The sequence below is a fragment of the Rhineura floridana genome, chromosome 15 (assembly GCF_030035675.1).
Source record: "Rhineura floridana isolate rRhiFlo1 chromosome 15, rRhiFlo1.hap2, whole genome shotgun sequence".
Lineage (NCBI taxonomy): Eukaryota > Metazoa > Chordata > Lepidosauria > Squamata > Rhineuridae > Rhineura > Rhineura floridana.
In genome coordinates, this window is record NC_084494.1 from 31,982,108 (window position 1) to 31,991,074 (window position 8,967).

Genomic DNA, 8,967 nt, shown 5'->3' on the forward strand with positions numbered 1-8,967 from the left:
GGAGCTTCTACCGCTCCTTCTGTTGGGACAACTGAGGCCTCTACTGTTCCTGCTGCTGGGACAACAGAGGCTTCTACCGTTCCTCCTGCTGGGACAACTGAGGCTTCTACCATTCCTCCTGCTGGCACAACTGAGGCTCCTACTGTTCCTCCTGTGAAGACAACTAGAGCTCCTCCTATTACACGTGTGGTTCCTCCTGCAGTGACACGTGTGCCTCCTCCTGTGAAGACTAGGGTTCCTCCTAGGAGGACAACTAAACCTCCTATTGTTCCTACAAGGGTGAGAGTTCCCACACCTAAGGCTCCTACTCTTCCTCCTGTGCCAGAAAGTACTGCGTTTCCTATTACTGGTCCTAGTAGTCCTGATTTTGGGACCATGACCACAGCTGAGGGTCCTGAGGGTCCTGAGGGGCCTAAGGATCAAATTACTATTCAATTGAAACCACCTGTTCCAAAGTTAGGAGAGGACATCACATTGGTCCCAGAAGGGGAGATATCAAGGATTGTCTCCTGCACCTGGTTTCGTGGACCTGCGGACAATTCTAATCCAATCTTGACCTATGTACTACCACCAAATTCCTCCCTGGAGTACCATTTTGCCTATACTGGGCGGGAGTCTGTCAATTTGGATTGCTCCTTGCACATAATGAAACTCACTCCAGCAGACAGCACCTTATATGAAGTACAAATAGAAGTGCAGGGATCTGGTGCAGCAACATCTCTGAGAGGGAAAACTGATTTAAAGATCAGAGGTAAATGTTTTACATCCCCCTTTTCCCCTTTCCTATAGCCTTTCATCTGGGGCCAGCAAATTAAACCACTAATTTATTTGTTATTGTTGTTTCAAATTAATTCCAATTTTGTTTAAGCCAATGCTCTTCCCCTGAGCTGCGACCCTTTCCTGCATGCCAGCCAGCCATATCTCAGCTACCATTGAGATGCAAACCAGAGGTGTCTCAAGAGACTGATGTGTCCTGAGCAAATGGTGCGTGCACAAACAGCCTTCCTGGCAAATCAAAATGCATGGTACTCAAGACTGCTCAAATTATTTTAGCACCTGAGGCAGAAAATCCCACAGGCACCCCGCTCCCTCCCAAGCAGGGATAATAATAAATTTAATAATGATGACTATAACAATGACAAAAAATACGTTAACAAATTAAATATTTGGTGCCCTTCCATGACTCCTAGAATCAGCTGCCTGAGGCACCCACCTCGCTGTGTCTAACGGCAAGACTGGCCCCCATGCAGAACAAACCCTCTGCAACAGATCTTGGGAAGGTGGCCCATAAAGAGGAAATGCATCACCAGAAAAAAAAGTGGACAAACAAAGACACAAATCTGCATAAAACATGCTTTATATGTACAGATGCAAATTTAGAAATAGTCACTATAATTCAAATAGAAATCCACTACACCTCACCATAATGACCCGTGTGCCTGCTCAGTCTGTTGCCCAGGTTATTCCCTGTGTTGATGAGCCCCTCTGCTCTCTCTTCTTAAAGAGACCTGGACTGAACAGCCCTTCAAATGATTCTTTGGAACCCGTGCAAATTGGGTGCCAGTTGATGTTTCCCACCAGGCATACATCTCTGTATGGAAGGGCCTAGAAGGAATGATAATGACTTTATTAGCAACTCGTTCCTATATCATTTTAGAAAACACAAAGCCCTTCACACCAAGCAGTAACCTTTACAACAACGTTGTAAGGTAGGCCAGGATTGCTGCGGCTGGGTGGTGCTCTCTTGGGATTGCTTAATGAACTCACAGCTGAAGTAAGATTTGGAATAAGATTTGACTTTCTCAGCCCATACCCTTAGCCTTGATGCCACATAAGATGGTCCACTGTCAAAGACAGTATATTTCTGAAAACCAGTTGCCTCCAGGCTTCTTGGGCACCTGCTTGGCCACAGTGAGAACAAGGCGGTGGACTAGATGGGCCATTGGCCTGATTCAGAAGATGTTCTTTTCATTAGCAAATGAGACACGCTCTGAGTGAGAGGCAGTTGAGAGGAATGGGGTGTGAAATAAAGATGATCTTGGCGTTTCTGGGAACCACACTCTGCCCATTCCATTGGCATTCCCATTACTCAGGATGAGAAAATCTGTCCATTTTGGCTTCTCCCAGGTTCTCATTTTCCCAATCTTGAATTCAGTTTTCCAGATTTCCACATCACTGCAAACTGTTTTTTTAAATAAAAATAAAATAAAATATTCATGAGCATTTCAAGGTGAATTTCCCCAAATACTGTATATAATTTTTGTGTGCAATTTTATCTAATATATACATTTTTTGCAAGGCGGTTTCCCCTAAGATAGAGCATTTTGTACATTACTTTCCCAAATATATGTGCTTATATTAGGGATTGAAAGATCTGTCAATTTCATTTCTCTCAGTTTCTCAGTTTTCCAGTCTCCAGTTCTCCACATTTCTGCAGCAATCTGCAAATTTTGCTTTAAAAAAAAATTCTCATGAAAATTCTCCAGCATTTTAGTATGAATTTCTCCTAATGAACACATTTTTGTAGGCATCTTAGTAAACACTGGTTGGCGAACCACATTGCAAAATTTAAATAAGGGCAAATTTCAAAGGATGGCTGTGTTTCAGATTTCATGTTGTTTCGGAAAGGGCAAATTTGATAGTTCTGGCTGGAAATGCAAACTGAATAAAAATTCTCGCTCATCCCTAGCTTATCTGCAGACGAAACTTCAGTATATGCATTTTCCTACTCATTTCTTGGCTTGAGAACTTCAGTGCAAAATTAGGGGATATGGATTTCAAAGGCTGGTAGTGTTTTGGTCCTTGCATTGTTTCAGAAAGTATGAATTAGGGAGGTTCACCTGTAGAATTAATTGCAAGTACCATCCGAGTTCTCTCCCATCCCTCCCTCCCACCTGCTTACTGAGGGAAAGGACAGGGATGCCCACCGTATCTGATGATAGCAGGAGCAAGACATTGTGGCTACTCTTCCCAGTTTTCACGTGGCCTTTCTTTGTCTTCAGAAGGAGGAGGAGGAGAAGAAGAATCTCCAGCACCAGGACAAGAAACAAAAGCCACAGGACTCTCTGGAGGAATCATTGCTGGAATTGCTCTTGGGTGTGTTGTCGGGCTTGTATTAGTGGGAGGCCTGGTTGGTTACCAGATGAAGCATTCTGCAAGGTAACATATACTTATGAATTCATTATAGTTTAGCTCACATGCTTCTTCTTTGTTCAGGCATTCTTTCAGAAAACTGAAAGGGACTAACAAAACCACTGAGGCTTGAGGGCAATCCTATGGAACTCACAGGGACTTGCTTCTTGAATAGACGTGCATAGGACTGAACTGTGTAACAGCAAGCATTTAAAAAACAACCCAGTAAATAGAACAGCATGGTGGAAGAATAGAAATAATCAAATACTTCAAGGTGACATAGCGCAAACTCAAAAAAACAAAGCAAAACACCCAATAGCAATGTATCATGTCACTGGAATCTGCTCCAGGTTTCAGCATAAACTTTCAAGGAGCTGTCCAATGTGCTGAAACCTAATCCACAAATGGGTTCAGGACCTTGGACAGCTCCTTGAAAGTTCAGACTAAAACCCAAAACACTGACCAACTGGCATGGAGCCACCAACCACCACAACTTCCATGCCTTGGTTCTTTAAAAAAGGTAAAGGTGTCCCCGCACTTGTAGTGCGAGTCGTTTCCGACTCTTAGGGTGATGTCTTGTGACGTTTTACTAGGCAGACCATATATATGGGATGGGATTGCCAGTTCCGTCCCCTGCCTTTCTTTACCCCCCAGCATATGCCATGGTGCTTTACTCCCGGTAAAAATAGGCTCAATGACTGAGAGAAAACACTGACAGTTGGGACTGATATAAATAAGCTGCTGTGTCTGACCTGGTTAAGAGGAAACAAACAATGCTTCTCTTCTCCTACATTCTTGCTCTTTTTCCTGTTTCCTTAGGGCTCCAGCTCCAGCTGTAATTGAAGTGACACCTAGCCAACCTATTCACCCACAGTAAGTGCCAGGACTTCAGGATGGGGCTTGAATGGAGCTTGAATGCTCTCACTTGAGCTACTGCTGGGCTGAACTTTTTTGCAGCCTTCTTTGTTTTTGTAAGCACTCAGGTGGGTGGAGTTGAAATGAAAATGCCTCCAAGGAGGGTGGGAGTTGGAGTGGGAGAACAAATACATTTTCAAGAGGAGGGCAGAGGGGGTGTTTTACATAGGGTCACCACAGATACATTGCCAAATGAAAGGAAATCCAACAGCCTCCTACCGTCCCCTCCACAATTGAAAAGAACAAAAGCAGGGCCGGCCCTATCATTAGACAGAGTGAGATGACCTCTTTAGGAGGCAAATGCCCCGTGGCTGTTCCTCATGAGCCCCTTGGCTGTGCCCTTCTGTTGGAGAACAGCTCTGTGTGTGCTGTGTGGCCTTGGGGCCCCCGTAATTAGCCTGCTGCCCTCCTCACATGCAGTGAAAGATACCATCTCATTGCCAATACTGAAATGAAAGTCAGCTGCCAGTCCAGTCAGTCTGTGTGCATGGGATGAAGTTGGGGGCACCATTTTGCCAAAAGCAGCCAAATGTCTTGGGCTGGACCTGGACAAAGGGGGATATCTATAGATGCACATTTACAGCATGCTACTATAATTTTAATAGAAATTCATACTAAGGAAGATTGTGACCAGGCGAACTGTCCAGGAGCTACCTGTCATCTTGTTGTTATTTCTTACATTTGTGAAACATATTTTCCTCCAAGGAGCTCAAGGTGATGTACATGGTTCTCCTTCTCCCTCATTTTATCCTCACAACAACCCTGTGAAGTAGGTTAGGCTGAGGACCAAGGTGACCCAGTGAGCTTTATGGCTGAGCACAGATTCAAACCCTGGTCTCCCAAGTCCTAGTCCAATACTCTAGCCACTACACCACACTGGTTTTTGCACACTGTTGATGGGTAAATTCCAGGTCCCTGCTCCCCCTCCTTTTGGTTCTTTATCTTTAAACTGAACTTGGACGGGACAGCATTTCAAATAGAGGAGCAGTGGGGAACCTCATGCCCATGGATCACATGTGGCCCCCAGGCCTTTCCATCGGGCGTTAGATCTCTCCTTGTTCCCCCCCCTTCATTGGTCCTGCTTCACACCCTGAGTATTTTTGCGTTGCTGGAATGTCCCCATGAACTCTGATAACGCTGGATGGAGGATAGATATAGGGGCACGTGAGTGTCTATGTAGGAACTAGCCTATTGTAGAAAGGCAAAAGTTAGATTTGTTGCTCCCCTTTAGGGGTGGAAGGTTCTTTTAAGGAAGGTTCCACTAGTTTCTATTTTTTCCAGTCTTCAGTTCTCCACATTTCTGTAGCAATTTACAATTTTTTAAATAAAAAAATCCTCATGGAAATTCTTCAGCATTTTAGTGTGAATTTCTCCTAATAAGTACATTTTTGTATGCAGTTTTGACTAATGCACACATTTTTGCATTTTCTCCTAATATAATAATCTCCTTAAAATGTTATTTTCATTTAAGGTATTTATTTTTATGCACACTTTCCCCTCATGTATGCATTTTATAAAACATTCTTTCGTTGGAAAACTGCATCACAAAATTCGGATAAGTGCACATTTCAAAGGATCACTGTTTTGGTTCTCATACAATTTCAGAAAGTGCAAATTTGATAGATTCAGGTTTAAGTGCAAACTGAATTGAATTACTCCCTCATCTGTACTCCACTTGTGCCTCCATTCCCTACTTGCAACTGGACCCCAGAAGGTTGTGCAGGAGGGAAAGCGGTCTTTGAGCTGAAAAGGTTTCCCATGCCTACTGGGAGGAAGGGCAGGATATAAATTTAATAAATAAACAAATAAAATAGAGGACTGTCATCTGACAGCCCTTCATGCAGAGGACTGTTCTCTGTTTTTAAAAAAAGGACCCGTTGCTATCCTGGTTTTGTGCTTTGTTAAAAGTATAAAGTGGCCAAGGACTCTTTGTTGTTTTAACAACTTTTCTAAACCCCCACAGTGGCATGAAGCCCTTTCTTCACAGCCAGGTAGCATCTCCTCAAATGCCAACAAGATCATGCAATGTCTCCTTGGAAGATCAGCTTGGTCTGGGCCAGAAGAGGTGGCCTGCTAAGTCTCCTGGTCCCATGTTGTTTAGGGCTTTAAATGCCAACAATAAAACCTTGAATTTGGCCCAGCAGCTAATAGATAGACAATTGCTCACATCTTTCTTGGGCCCTGGAGGATGGTTCAGTTTGGGGGAATGAGGAGCCAGGCCAGGCTTTGACGAATGACTAATCCAGGGATGGGGAAATCTGTGGCCCTCCAGACATTGTTAGGCTACAACTCCCATAATTCCTGACCACTAGTCATGCCGCGTGGGGCTGATGGGAGTTGGTGTCCATCAACATCTGAAGGGCCACAGGTTCCCCATCCCTGGACTATTCAATGGCCATTCATCAGGATAGCTATATGGGAACTCCATGTCCAAACAAAGTACACCACAGGGGAAGCTGCAAGGAAAAAGCAGCCAGGAAGGGCAACTGCCTTCATGACCTGCTGAGAGTCTTCCTGGAGGCATCTGACTGGCCACTGTGGGATGCAGGATGCTGGATTAGGTGGACCTTTGGTCTGGTCAGCCAGGACTCTTCTTTTATTGGGTGAGAGAGCCTGGGTCACTCCACACTGCCATTGCTCTCTCTGAAGCAACGGCCACCATGATGGATGGGAGGATGTGAAGGGGTGTTGGAAGAAGGGCTGGAAAGGATGGGAGGGAAAACTCTGGTCATGTGTTGGTAGATATGCCGCTGAGTAGTAGTTGCCAGGAGACAACAAAAAGGATCCCTTTGTTTCCTTAGGAAGATGTCTTCAAATGTTCGGGCAGCACAGGGAAAACCAGAAGGAAAAGGCCCAAAGAAAGGTGCCCCCAGAGTCAAGAAGTAAGTACCTCCCAGCCGTATAAGAGGGGACCTGACTTGTAGGTCCACACACCTGTACTGCACATCCATAGGAAGAACACAGAAAGCTGCCTTATACAGAGTCAGACCACTGGTCCACCTGGCTCAGTATTGTTGACACTGATTGGCAGCAGTGATTTTAGGATTTCAGACTGGGGATTCTCTTAGCCCTACCTGGAGATGCAAGGGATTGAACCTGGGACCTTCTGCATGCAACGCAGGTGCTCTGCCACTGAGTTAGGGCCCCGTGAAGGCCTATTCCAAGGCCTCCAAGTGGATGTGATGGATGTATAGGCCTATGATCTATCAGGCCGGCACAATATGTGACCTACTTCCTCAGCCTCATCCCTGACTACTGGCCATGCTGGGCAGAGCTGATGGTAGGGCATCGGCAGGAATGGACAAATCTGTCTATTTCTATTTCTCTCCGTTTCTCAGTCTTAAGTTCAGTTCTTCACATTTTCACGTTTGCAAAGTTTTTATTTACTTTTTTAAAAAAAAGCTTACCAGCATTGTAGTGTGCGATTTGCCTAATATACACATTTTGCACGCAATATTCTCTAATATAATGTACTTTTGTGTGCCATTCTCACTCACATATGCATCTTCATGCACACTTTTCTCTAATATACACATTTATGTACACATTCTTGGGAGCATTAAGTGTCTGGGTTAACAGCAATGTTTTAAACTTCCTCCTGAATGTCAATAATGAAGGAGGCAGATGCACCTCGCCAAGGAGGACATTCCACAAATGGGGAGCTGCCACTGAGAAGGTTCTGTCATGGCTCAAAGCCAACTGGGCAGCAACCCAGAAATGCCAACAACAACAAGGCCACCCCTGCAATTACAGGGCCCAAGATGGGTGATATCGGGGAATACACTCTTTTAGTTACTTGGTTCGCAGAGCATTTAGGGCTTTGTATGCTAGTACTTCCTCTTTCAACAAGCCTTTTAAGTAGAGACCTTATCCCAGTCTGTGTCGGAATTGCTTTTTAATATGTTTTTAAATCTTTTTTTAAAAATGCCTTTAAAGATGTTTTGTTTTAATATGTTTTTAAGGATGTTTTGTTTTAACATATTTTAAAGTCTGTTTTTATGATTTTAAAGTGTTTTTAGTGCTTTTATTTGCCGCCCTGGGCTCCTACTGGGAGGAAGGGGCAGGATATAAATCTAATAAATAAATAAATAATTGGGGCTGGTAGCTCACTAGCAGCCAGCGCAGTGCTTTCAAGACTGGTGGCACATGGTCCCATCGGCCTGCCCAACCTAGCAGCCCCGTTCTGTTCCAGCTGAGCCTCCAGACCATCTTCAAGGGCAGCCCCCTGTAGAGCCCATTGCAGTTATCCTGGAAGGAGGACACTAGAGTATGGACAACTGATGTCAGGCTCCCCTTGTCCAGGAGAATCATTCTAAGCTGAAGCTAACTCCTAACCACAAAAACCATTTGGGACTCCAGTGACCAATTGGAATCCAGGAATACTCCCAGACTATGCATCTGTTCCTTCAGGGGGCATGCAGCCCTTCCCAGAACACATCATCCACCTAATTCCCAGATACTAGAACTGCCCACTCACAGCATCTCCATCTTATCAGGATTCAGCCTCAGTTTTTGGCCCCCATGCTTCCATCATTGCTTCCATGTACCGGTACAGCACAGCCTCTCCTAATTCACCTGGAATGGAAAGACAGAGCTGTGTGTCATCAGCATCCTGATAATGCCATGCTCCAAATCCAAGGATTAAAGCTACCAGTGATTTCATGTAGATGATGAATAGCAGAGCTTGGAAAAGTTACTTTTTTGAACTTCAGCTCCCATAAGCCCCAGCCAGCATGGCCACTGGATTGGGCTGATGGGAGTTGTAGTTCAAAAAAGTAACTTTTCCAAGCTCTGATGAATAGCATAGGAGACAGAATGGGGTCCCTTGTGGGATCTCAGAACTCAGAAGTCATGGGGCCAAGCTACAATCCCCTAGGACTACTTCTTGTTTACAGTATTGCAGGTAGGAGTGGAACCACT

The 8,967-nt window shown here is 44.7% G+C and overlaps 1 long non-coding RNA gene across 1 annotated transcript; it reads right to left on the reverse strand.

Annotated features, from left to right (window-relative positions):
* Positions 1-1,424: 1,424 nt before the first annotated feature.
* Positions 1,425-8,587, reverse strand: LOC133370473 (uncharacterized). Its single transcript, XR_009759137.1, has 3 exons — positions 8,525-8,587; positions 2,928-3,152; positions 1,425-2,182 (listed from the first exon to the last, which is right to left on the reverse strand). It is a non-coding gene; the product is annotated as an uncharacterized LOC133370473 (long non-coding RNA).
* Between the last annotated feature and the right edge of the window lie 380 nt (positions 8,588-8,967).